General features: G+C 41.7%; 1 protein-coding gene across 3 annotated transcripts in view; it reads left to right on the top strand.

The window, feature by feature from the left end:
* The first annotated feature begins 329 nt into the window (after positions 1–329).
* Positions 330–11,816, top strand: part of JADE3 (jade family PHD finger 3) — a 34,267-nt gene continuing 22,780 nt past the window's right edge. Inside the window, exon 1 of one of the 3 annotated variants that reach the window (XM_081001327.1) lies at positions 330–352. The gene's annotated coding sequence lies outside the window, so the exon portion shown is untranslated. Of the gene's footprint in view, positions 353–423; positions 810–10,139; positions 10,164–11,816 lie in introns of those variants that run through there. The other 2 variants (XM_081001325.1, XM_081001328.1) reach the window with 2 other exon arrangements.

Here is an 11,816-nt window from a genome sequence, read left to right as displayed (position 1 = left end):
AGCAAGCATTTCATCTTCCAACTTCTCGGGCGGAGGGACATATAAACTAGACTCGCCATAGGAAAATTCCCCCTGGGTGGCTGAGCCTCGAGAGCAGCGGGCATCCTTGCTTTCATCGTAAAAAGTAAATACTCTTTTAAGATGGGAGGGACGGCGGACGCGCGATGGGAGAGCGCGCGCTGCTGCTGCAGTCCTTGGCACCAAGTCCCTCCTGAGGTTTTTGCGAATTGACGGGGGGGGGGGCTCGGACTGCTCAGGACGACGACGGATCACCAAGAGGAAGAAATCTAGTAAGTCGGTGGGGGTTGCAGGTGGCGGAGCAGCAAGCAGCAGCCCCACCGACCGAGCTCGGGTAAGGAGAGCTGGCACAGGGTGGGAGAAGGATGGGAAGGGAAGGGGAAGAGGAGGAGCTTGCGAGGCGGCGGTGGCGGCGGCAGCAGCTCCAGCAGCAAGCAGAAGCGGCAGTGTCAATAATACAATAGGGCTCTTGTGCCGCCGCCTGGCCCGCCAAGAGGGAGACTGCAAGGGCACAGGGCCTGCTCGCCCCTACGAGCGACTAGGGGGACGGCGGGGGGCGCTCGCGGCGACAGGCTTGGCCAAGCGACATGCCGGAGCGCGGGGCCGGCCCGTAGCCACGGAGCGCCCAGGCCGAGGCAGGCGGGAAGGAGCCGAAGAGGAACCGGGGAGGGCGGTGGGGAAGAAGAGGAGGAGATGGACGGCGTGAAGTAGCAGCGGCAGCCTTGGCCCCTGGGCTGGGGAGTCTCGGGGCGCGCAAACGCTGCTGGCGCCGCCCGCCCCAGAGCCACAAGGTGAGTCGTGGGGCGCAGTGCCGCCCGTGGCGCAAGGTTGCCTTGTGGGGTCGGACAAGGGAGAGCGGCGTTTATTTTATTTTTTTAAAAAACAGGTGGTCTCCTCTCCCGGGGAGGCTTCGGGGCGCTCGCCGGCGCGGCCTAGGTGGGCTGGGGGAGAAAGGGGAGAGGTGGCGGCCCTAGGCCGTGCGTTGTTGGGTGGCGCTTCTTCCCCAGTATTGCCCATCCCCGCCTCCGCGTTGCGCGCGCCCCCTCCTCCTCCTCCTCGGGTGCAGGCGGCGTTTGGCGCCAAGGCCTCGGGGCTCGAGTCACGTTGGCGGGGCGGGAAGGGGGCAGGGCGTGCAAGAGGTGAGCGAGGGAGAGGAGCGGCAGCCGTAGCGCCGCCTCAGGTAGATGTTTACGCGTCACGACACGTGGTTGTGCGCGCGTGGTTTGTGTATGTGTGGTGTCCAGCCATGTGGTTGCGAATGGGCCGGGCCCATAAGTTATCCTTTCTCTCCCCCCTGCAAAAAAAAGAAAACCCTGACTGAGTTGGGGGTGTTTTTTGTCTTCACGTGTTAAGTGATCAGAAGGATTCCATGGTTGTGGGCGTTTTCCAGGCAGTATTTCTCCTCTGTATGTAAAGTGGAACATCCTTTGTTCTGAAAAGTTTCTCTTTATGGCCTGATCTATTGCTGTCTCCAAACCGCATGAGCCTGTGGCAAACAGTTAGTGACCTCACACCTAATGATCTGGGGTGTGCTGCTCAGTCCAGTGCTTTTTTCCTAGGAAAAAAAAAGGTGCCGGTACTCACCATGAAGTTGTTAAAGTAAGTGCCACACTTTTTAACAACAAAAAGCACTGAGTAGATCTAAATGTTTTGGAGAAAACATGTCATAGGCTTCACGTGCATAGGCTTTGTATACTGGTGTGGTGCCAAAAATGGCATTGCAATCCTCTTTATGTTTATTGTGGAGGAAGTCCCACTGAACATAATGCATGCTTCCGTAGAATTGCACCTTAACTGGTGGATGTAGTATTTGTAAACTTAGGTCTCAGGTTTTTCTAGCTAAGCCATTGAGGTGTTGTATGCTTGATTGCCTTCTAATACTAGATGCAAATCCTGTAGTGAAGTTCATATTAACTCGTCCAGGAAACTATTCCAACAGGTGTTGAAGAGACTAGTATTTGTGTGAGCTTAACTTTGGATAAAGCACAACTTGGGGTGGGTTGTCATCCAATCAGTTTTTGTTTTTGTTTTTTAGTTTAATAGAAATTTTAAAATGCAAAACCTGTCACTCGTTGAACAAATCATCTTTAGTCTGCTTATTTTCATCCCCTATTACAGTATCATCCCAGAACCAACATTTGCAAGAGTGCCTTCAGAATTTAAAGTTGCCCCACGAACATGGTTGTAATTCTGTATACACTTTGCTGAGAATAAGTCTCATCAAACTCTGAAACTTCTCAGTAGATATGTATAGGAATGCGCTATAATTAACTAAAGGCATAGTTGATTGAGTAAAGCTTTTCATGGAGAATACAGAAGCTAGCAAGTGACTTTCTGGGCTCAGTTGGTTTTTATATTATTCTTGGTCTTTATATTCCTGCTGGTAATAATTAGATAGTACCTACAGCTCACCTAGTGGAGCAGTGTTTGCATTAATTAGCTGCTTGACCATTGATCATAATGCTACTCACGTTCTGGTAACCTCCGGTCTGGACTACTTCCATGTCTGCTATGTGAAGCAGCCTTTCAAAATGGTTTGGAAACTGTACTTCAGAATCCTGTCACCAAGCTGCTAACTGGGACCAGGTATTATGATTACATCTCACTTGTGTTGAAATAACTCCACTGGCTTCAGGTCTCTTTCCAAGCTCAATTCAGAATACGGGTGCTTGCTTTTATTAAAATTCTATGCAGCTTGGATGGAACCTGACATATTTCTGGACAGTCTTTCTGTACCAGTCTACTTGATCACTGAGGTTGTCATCAGAAGGCTCTTTTTGTGATGCCACCACATTCTGAGGTGGTGTTGAAAGAGGATGATTTAAACAGGAGAAATTCCAGCTGGGAGTGGGAATGAGATAGTAGAGCAGCTTAAAATTTCACTTTTGCTGTAGCCTTCCATAGTGTGCTCATAACTTTGTCCCATTGACATCAGTGGTTCTTAATTCTGAACAAGTGTCTTCAGGGATGCAAGTGTGGCATGCAGAGACATAAAAACACTTTGGGAAATCAATGTACAGTCGTACCTTTGAAGTCGAACGGAATCTGTTCCGGCAATCCCTTCTACTTCCAAAATGTTCGAATACCCAAGCACGGCTTCTGATTGGCTGCATGAAGCTCCTACAGCCAATTGGAAGCCCCAGCGGACATTTGGCTTCCAAAAACAGTTCGCAAACCGGAACAGTCACTTCCGGGTTTGTGGTGTTCAGGAGCCAAAACATTTGGGAACTAAGCTGTTCGAAAACCAAGGTACAACTGTATTAAAATTAAATTAAAAATCAGAACACCTTGTTTCAGCCAGCTGAAGGTTTGAGGCCTTTTCTGCCCAACATCACTGGCTACAATTGAACTGGAATTTGATAATGCAGAATAGTAATAGCTTTAAATATTCCCGTGATAAATTTTCTTTCTTGGAAAGAAAATTGGATTTTCTCCACGTGTTCTCTTCTTCACATTTGTGAAACTTACTGAATTAAAGAAGTGGAATAGGAAGAATGTCTCCAATTGGGCCTAATTTTTTTTTACAAATGATACATGAGAAGAAGGGCCATAGCTTAGTGGTAGAGACATCTGCTTTGAGCGCATAAGGTCCTAGGTTCAATTTCTGGCATCTCCTAGTAGGGCTGCAAAAAGGTTGCTTGTCTGAAACCTTGGAGAGCCACTGCCAGTCAGTCTAGACAAGCCTGTCTCATTCTTATGTCCCCATATGATGTTGTATTACAGCTCCCATTTTCCCTAGCTAGCAGGGCCCAGTGTTCAGGGATGATGGGAGTTGTAGTCCAACAACACCCAAGGTTGAGAAAGACTGGTATGGAGACAGTACTGAGCTAGATTAACCAATGGTGTGACTCAGTGAAAGGTCTTCTATATTTTTCTTTACAGTGGTACCTCTGGTTGCGAATGGGATCCATTTCAGAGCCCAGTTCGCAACCTGAAAGGAACGCAACACACGTCAGCGCACGCGTGGGTCGCGATTTGCCACTTCTGCGCATGCGCGTGATGTCATTTTGCGCACATGCGCAAGCGGCAAAACCCGGAAGTAACCCTTCCGGGTCGCCGCCGGGCGCAACCTGAAAACGCGCAACCTGAAGCAAACGTAACATGAGGTATGACTGTATTTCTATGTATTTCCTGTCTTCTATATTTTCAAAATCAATAGTCTTTTCAAGGGACATAAGTGCTTTACAGCAACAAATATTTTAAGTGTTATTTTAAATCCAGGCTGAAGGTTGGATAGTTAGCTGTGGATGAAAAACAACTAGACAGCTGACCAGCCGGTTGTTAGGCCTTGTCCAGGGAAGTGGGTTTGGCTTCAGGTTGGCGTTTGCAATTTTCAAGCACTTCGGAAAGATTTTGGGAAACAAAATGCAACTTTGGAGGCAGGAGTTTGCCTCTTTACCATCATCCCTGACCACTGGTCCTGCTAGCTAAGGATGATGGGAGTTGTAGTCCAAAAACAGTTGGAGACCCAAGTTCGGGAAACCCTGTTCTAGAACAAAGGTGAACTGTTTTGCTTTTGTTAAATTTCGTATGGTAAACAGACTGGCTTCGTTAGTTTCAAATGTAGCAATTCTAAAACATTGCCCTGCTTTCTGATGAAATCTGAAAATGAAACAATTACATGATAACAGCATCTTGGAGGAGAGCTGAGAAACAGAATGTGCCTGCTGGATCTTCATTTTTTTATTGAAAGGAGTCAAATGTGCCCCCAGTATTTATGTATGATTGATAATCAATCCACTGCCTCTTATTGTAGTTCATTCTTCCTTCCTCTAAATATTTGATCCTTCTCTTAGGGGAAAAGTGAGCTTTATGTTTCAGTGATCTAATTTCAGTGTTTAAGATGTCGTGGGATGGCACTGGGACATATTGATCATGTAAAAAGAACCCACATGAGTACTTTTCAGGTTATATTTTGATCTAGCAAAAGGAAGGGAAGAAATGTTTCATGTGTCTATACAACTAGAACTGACATGAAGGCATAGTGCTTATACATCTTTATTCTACAGGAAGAAAGATGCCTGAACATACTATAATACCAGAATCAAAGTAACTGATGAGTAATAGTTCAATAAATTTTTCAGGTCTAGGGACATTAGCAACCACAGTAATTAACCATTGAATTCTTTTATTTTTGTTTCCCCAGCAGTTGACAGTTTGCATCAGTTATTTCTAGTATACCACTATAACTCATAATTGGTAGGTTTGGAGGTCAGATCAGGTAGGTCAGAAAATGTGCAAACTGTATAATTATTGCAATTTACACCAAGGCTGATTGCAAGTTAATTTGTAGTTGGTGTGCATGTGAATTCAGAATCGCTAGGCATAAATGGTTGCTATCTCTGCTAATGCTCAGATTGATTGCAGTAACCTTTTACTTGTTAAAGGAAGCGAGAGAATCCCATTTTCAATTCGCAATATATGTGTGCCAAATTATTTTAGTCTTTCAGTAACTATTTAGAATAATATTTCAAAAAAGGGTCATGAGATAATATTTTTTTCTGGTAAAAAATTCACATGTCTCTCTTACATACTTCTTGTTTCAGTGTAATCCTTCCTATGCAGGGTTACACGCTCAGAAGCAAACTCGGTTGAGTGCAATGGGACTTACTTATGGATAGCTGTGTAAGAAGGATTCCTCCACCACAACACTTGCTGCTCTACCACTTCCTCCTGCCAACAGCCGCAGCTACTCTTTTGAGAGCCATCCCAACTGTAAAAAAAGGAAGAAGGAAAAAAAACCAGGAACAAACAAAACTAGCCAAGAAGGGGGCATAACGATGCATGATGTTGCAGGACACATGATGATGGCAGAATTTGCACAACATGTTCTGCGATTGCACTTTCCAATACACTTGTGCAAAAATATTATAGGATCTCTTTGGAAAAGTATATTTGGCCAAGATTACACCAATAGTTTCTATAAACAGCGAGACAGTTACAATTTCTAGTGCACTAAGTTCATCCATCCTTAGTTATTTCTCCTAATCTTGGCCCTAATTTTTTTCCTGCTTGTTACACAATTTTTCATTCAAATTGGGAAAAGCTTCATAGTGATTTAGTGTTATTAATGTTATGTGTTGTCCCAAGTTTGAGATCAATCAAAATTCTGTGATAGTTGAAAGATTACTCAACCGATCAGGCTTATATCAAGAGCTGATGGTACTAAATTTATATATTGCAGTTTATTTCTTTAAGATACTGGTGAAAATGCATACATATTGTTAACTGAAAATGGAAGCAGATGCTTCTTATCTCTTCACAGCCATGTGTGAGACTCATTCACATAGCGTTAAAATGGGGTTTAGTGCTGTATCCAAACACAGCCAGAATGTGTCTCCTCCACAGAATCCATAAACTGCTTTTTGTAGTCCTTAACCTTTGAAGATTTAGGAAACGAACTTCTAAAAAAGGAAAGCCTTCTCTGTTCACAAATGCTGTATTTCAGATTTCCTCTTTTTGGAAAGGTAAGATGTGTATTATATTTGGGGGTTTTGAAGACAATATGTATTGCAGAAGCCCTTTATTCCTATTTTCTAAATTCATTTTCCCAAGCCCTTTCTAACTAATGTGCATTATTATTTGAAACTGGTACAGTTTTTTCCACACACCCTGCCATCATTTGTGCTGGAGTTTTCCACTGCAGTGTTTTTTTGTTTGTTGGCGGAAAAGCTACCAAATGGATCAGATTGAAAATGACTTTCGTAGAAAGCGAAACTGACAAGAATTAGAGATGATCATTTTGCTGCTGTTGGTCATTTTTCGCCGCTTTTCCCACAGGCAGACACAGGGCAGCTATTCACTGAGGGGGTGTCTCAAATGTGGTAGGGAAGTAAAGAACAGTGCTACTTGCTATAGTCCGGAAGGAAGTTAACACAGAAGTGTTCCTTTCTAGCAAGTGACTGAATGGAAGTGGGTAATGAAAAGACAGAATTATTGTAAAGGGAAATGTAAACATTGTCAAGTATTTAAGCAACGAAGCAGAAACAATTTCGGTAAATAATATATAGAGAGATGAGCTATTAACTTGAATTCTTTAGCGGCAAATTAGTGCATTCTGGAAACAGAATAAAATGGATACTCTTGATGGATACTGCAGGTTGGTTTACTTGTGCTTGTTGCAGTTCTGAAACATAGCAAGCAGGGTGTGGGTGTGTAAAAAACATTCGCGAGTCTTGTTCAATCAAACTGTAGGCTTAAATACTTGGAAGTTACGGATTGGCATCTGTAACTCTTGTTGGCATGAGCACAAATTGAAGAAATAATTCTTTTTTACAAATTGCAGAATGATCTGAAATTCTGAGTGGCAGTTCTAGAAGTCCAGTGAATTTTAAGGAGAGGGGGTGCTGTTTTCCCACAAAATCAGATGAACATTTCATATTGGATAAATGAAGTTTTAGAATTTCCTACCAGATTGCCTACCACCTTGATAAGCATCCATTGTTCTTAACTGGTTAATTACTTTGCATGGTGGTTTCTGGCCCACAATGGAGAGCTTCAGGATAAGAGTCCTTGTTCTTTCGCCCTTCAGCTCATTCCAGAGGTTTGTGCCTTCAATCAAACTGCAGGCCTAAATACTTGGGAGTGGGGAATGTAATACACAAAACCTACCCATTGCTTACATTTCATGTCTTTAAAAATATTTAAATAAAAAACCCAGCTATTTCTGCAGTCCTAAAAATGGCAAAATAGTTCTTTAAATTTGCTGTGTAAATGTAATATTATAGTGTGCCTATCTTGGTTCTACATTTTCTTACAAATTTTGCATGTTCAATTTACCTTGTGTCTAAATGGCCCTCACATTATAGTTAATATCTTCCACAAGGTACTGATATTAATGAAAAACAATTTTAGCTATTAGATTTCCAATTTAGCATTATTATGCTGATTTTTAAAATGCACATTTCACACAGTCGCTAATTTAATTTGAGACTGTACTTCAGTCCTCACAATCAATATGTGCATTGAGGAAACAAGCAGAAAGAAAGTTAGAAAAGTACTTTACAACCATGAATGACTCCCTGTTAGTTAGTATTTGCCAAATACAGTACTAAATCCATAGATGGTAAATCTACTGCAGCATTCTCATTCAATTTCATTTCAATATTTGTATCCCAATTTTTCTTCATTTTTGGTTGAAACGAAGCATCTCATACATGTTAAGAGATTTTGAGTGTAGAAATAGATAATCCGAAGTGGATTCATTTGGTCAGACTGTGTGGATATTATATCATCGTTGTGTTTCGTAACTGCAGTTCTAAAAGCGCACAAGATCCCCCAACTTTTGAGGATCAGATTTGTAATCATTTATATTTATCATAGTTTGGGTATACACTCTATTCAGCTATGCCCAGTGTTGTGGTGCAGATCTTTTGAATGGGAATTATTTTACTATGGTAAAATTCTGTACACTTATTCGGTGAGGCTAAGAATATTGTTGTGAATGAAAATATTGACTCACTTGTTTGTTGCCTCATAGAAAATCAGTCATGCTTATTTGGCCAACTTAGTTCTTTTTCTTATGGTTTGTGCCTGTATCTCTGCATATACAGCAGTAGCTCATTTTTCAAACGTCTCCACTTACGAACGTTTTGGTTTTCGAATGCCATAAACCCGGAAGTAAATGCTTTGGTTTTTGAACACACCTCGGAAGCTGAACAGGAAATGTGGCTTCTGTTTTGAGTTTTCGGTTTTCGAACTTTTCGTAACTCGAACGCTCTTCTGGAACGGATTATGTTCAAAAACCGAGGCACCACTGTAGATATTTTCTAAACCCATTGGATCTAGGAGGTGTATGTATTGTACACTCTTTATTCTCCATATGTTTAAGCAGTAGTTTTCAAGCTTTAGTTCTAAGATTCCTAGGAAACAAGGGATTCTGCAATTAGCAGATAAAATTCTAATAGAGCTAGGTTGACCACTGGTACCAATTCACCTCAGCAATGTCTCACCAAAAGATTGATTGGCTGTTTGTGCACTGTGCAGTCAATTAACTTGGGATGGTAGGTATTATGTACTGAAGTTCTCACCCTGGGCCAGCAGGGGGATACTGTAGATAGTTTTCACTCAGGTCCGTATATGCAAATAAGGGATTGAAAGTGACGTTCAGTGATTGGATAGTTACAGAAGGTGTTACAGTTGCGTTGTAGTGGCGCTCTATATAAGGAGGCTGGCTGAACCCTTCAGTTCAGTTCTGTTCTGGCCTGTGAATAAACAAGAGCTGTGTCGTCTGATACATTCACCCACAACTTAACACTGGCGACGAGGATGGGATACGAACATACGCGTGCACACCCCAGAACATCCCCCAGAATTGTCTGCAACCTACAAAGTTTTCATGGCAGTTGCTTATCCAGCAGACAAATCACAATGGGAAAGGTTCCAAGAAGGCAGAAAATGACTTCCTTAAAGGATTCAGTGACATTTAGTTTACCTCAGGAGCTATGTCAATGGGTAAACTACATATACTAATTATGGAGCATTATTTAAGCAGTTCTCCTTTATATTAGAAAAAAATCTGTTTATCTATAATAAATTTTTGGATTAACACATTATTATATCAGATCATGACTAGGGTTGTGAATAGAGTGAAGCACGTCCCAAGATTCTTATTTTTAAAAATGTTGGCTATATGCTTTATTTTTCTGCCAAGGCCTTCCCAAATTAGTCTATTTTATTTCTGCAGCTTTTAATTCTTGTTGGCTTCATGTTTCTAACATGTATTTTGTGGTTGTACTATGTTTCACATTCTTTCCTTTTCTTTTTACACCACTTGAGTATTTTTTAATGTAGAATATGGATATATAATCCATATTTAAAACTATATTTCTACTAAATATGCCCTCAACTGAGATTCGTTTTTGTTACAAACAAATAGCTAAACTGTTGTTAAACTTGAGAATTTGGTTATTTTAATCTCTTACACACTTTGGAGGCTTTGATTAATTCAGTTTTTGTTGGATTTTACATTTCCACTGTGCTGCTGCCTTAACTGAGCTTATAGATGCCAAGGAGTGGAACTTGATAATCAGTGTGCTAGGAGGATTAATTGAGTTTCCAGCTACGATGCCTCTGAAGTGTGCTAGAGTTAAATGAAGGAAGAACTTCCTTTATAGATATATGGAGAAATGCTTGCTTATACAGAGGTGAGTTAAGGTGCATTCTTTTACATCATTTAACATTACAATCTTATGCAAGTAGCACCAGGCTCTGTGGGCAGTTTTGGCTTTTTTCATTTTAAAATAAATGCAACCATGTTTTTATTTTATCTAGCACACTCTTTAGAACAACCACTTTAACATAAATTATAAAGCACTGCACATTGGCTGCATTCTGTATTAATACAAGGATAAGTGTGAAAACAGGGAAGAATCGTGTCTTGGTTATTAAATATTTAATGACGCGTTTGGGAGTAGTGCCCCAATTATCAAAAGATGACTAAATGGAAATGGATCCCCTAAAGGGACTGGAAAGGCATGATGAACTCTAGGTCATGCCCCTGAAAGTGTATAGTTGAAAGCAATTCCCCAAAGTTTAGAGGATTAAAATAAAAATAAAAATCCCCAGAGTCAGAACTACTCAGAACAATTAAAAATAGCGGCTAACTCTGTGCATGTTTTTATAGACACAGCTGTCAAATAAAGGAAATGTAGTGATCAGAAATACAACTTGCTTTTCTAAAATCAGCAGCTGTGAAGTTCATTTTGTTGAACTTGAATGCTCAAAAAATTGGAAACTTTACAAGGTTTTGCTTTTGAGAAATCCCCTTTTTGGAGGAAATACCCTTTCTTTCCTGTGCCGTCTCAGTTACAACTTTAGCTAATAAAAGCACATACCTGTATACAAGTAGAGGGGGTTGGGGGTGTACACACCTACAGATACAGACACACACACACACACACACAGAGAGAGAGAGAGAGAGAGAGAGACAGTATATAAAGACTTTAAATTTTATAGAAGGCAATTGTGAATCTTATTGTAATGTGGAATGAGTACCTGTGGGTCATGCCTACGGTGAGATCCATACCTTGTAAGGATATAGATATTCTCATAGGTGAGATGCCACACATTGCAGTGGAAATGGGGAAAATCAGCAATATAACTTCTTATCTCAGTTCTGTGTAATTTAAGAACAGACCTTCAAATACCAGCTACCGTTTTCAAATTTGGAGTGTGCTAGGGAAAAGAAAAAACTGCAGTGGCAACACCTACAGCTTAGTTGGGTTTCTTTAACAGGCTGGTGCCTCTCCAGGCAGTAGCCAAGAGCTGACAGCTCTCTTAGTGTTGTATCCACCGCTGGCCCCACTCATGGCAAATCCACTGAAGTCAGTTAACATGGCTAACTTTGGTGCATTACTATCAGTGAGTCTTGAGTAAAACTGCATTTCTTAGCGGGCAGAAGGAATGTCGCAGCAAGTGGTTCAGCATGGCCCAAGACAATGTCGCCAAAGCAGAGTATTCTGATGAGTAAAATCTCTTAGGATGGGATATGGGGGAAAAATATTGGCAGATAAAGAGGGAAGGACAATAGACAATAGAGAGCAAAATAGCAGCGTGGATGAGATCAGCCTGTTGCCAGGTATCATTGGAGAAACAGAAAACTGATTAAGTAGGCTTGCTTCAGTCTTGTGCTATAACAGGCTTCCTCAAACTTGGCCCTCCAGATGTTTTTTGGCCTACAACTCCCATGATCCCTAGCTAGCAGGACCAGTGGGCAGGGATGATGGGAATTGTAGTCTCAAAACATCTGGAGGGCCGAGTTTGAGGAAGCCTGTGCTGTAAGGTGACAAGCCTACAAG

This window comes from Podarcis pityusensis (genome assembly GCF_964106645.2).
Source record: "Podarcis pityusensis genome assembly, chromosome: 4".
NCBI classification, from domain to species: domain Eukaryota; kingdom Metazoa; phylum Chordata; class Lepidosauria; order Squamata; family Lacertidae; genus Podarcis; species Podarcis pityusensis.
The sequence above is the reverse complement of the archived record's forward strand: the minus strand, read 5'-3'. Positions and strand labels throughout refer to the sequence as shown.